The following is a 914-nucleotide window of genomic DNA, read 5'->3' as shown; positions in this document are numbered from 1 at the left end:
TTTTAAAAAAAATATGCACAGAAAATAAACATTTCTTAAAATATATTCTGGGTCAGTTGGTATGAGAAAAAAAAGCCTAGAATGCTTTGCCGAGAGTTTTCAGCCATGATTTGAGGAGTCAGATCAAACGTAATTTATACCTTCATAAAGTTTTGATTAGTGAAACTGGAGTCCTGATGTTTCATTGTAGGAATATTTAAGATATGAAGTAGTTTATTTTTGTGGCTGAAATTTGTATCAACATATATTATCATTACTTTATCTTGGAATGTGCAAAATACTGAATCCTCACAATTATATTGAGGGGATAGGGAGTATAATCTGGCATGACAAGTGTGATTTGTATTTTATCTCAGGATACATTTATTTATTTTTCTCATATGACTTTTTTGCTTGGTGTTTATGTAATACTTATGGATATACATAAGCATACAGATGCTTAACAACTGAGCCACCCAGGCGCCCCAAGAATAGCCTTCTTTAAAGTGTGTTTATTGTCTGTTTTTATGTAACAGTTTGAAAATATTTTGATAATTTTTAGTAGTGAATTGAGACTCAGTTACTAAATTTAATTTATGTTAATAACCAATTATAAGTTGCAAATGTGTTTTCATGGCACTTGAGTAATTCCTTCAGCTAAATTAGTCATTTCTGTTCCTAAACATTTTCATCATCTTTTTTGGATTTCTTTTTCCATTTGGTATGCATTGTTCTACTTTTGTTATAATTAAATAAACATAGATAAAATTGTTCTTGTTGGATGTTTTCTGTTTGGGGGATAGAAATAAGCAAAACGAGTACTGTTCAAATGAGGATGGTTTCCATTCCACGTGCAGATATTTATTTTTACTTAATAGTCTCCAGAATTGCACAGATCCTATTAGCTTACATGAGACTTGAAACTGTATCAACAA

The sequence above is a fragment of the Phoca vitulina genome, unplaced genomic scaffold (genome assembly GCF_004348235.1).
Source record: "Phoca vitulina isolate PV1807 unplaced genomic scaffold, GSC_HSeal_1.0 scaffold6, whole genome shotgun sequence".
In the NCBI taxonomy this organism is placed as follows: domain Eukaryota; kingdom Metazoa; phylum Chordata; class Mammalia; order Carnivora; family Phocidae; genus Phoca; species Phoca vitulina.
The sequence above is the reverse complement of the archived record's forward strand: the minus strand, read 5'-3'. Positions refer to the sequence as shown.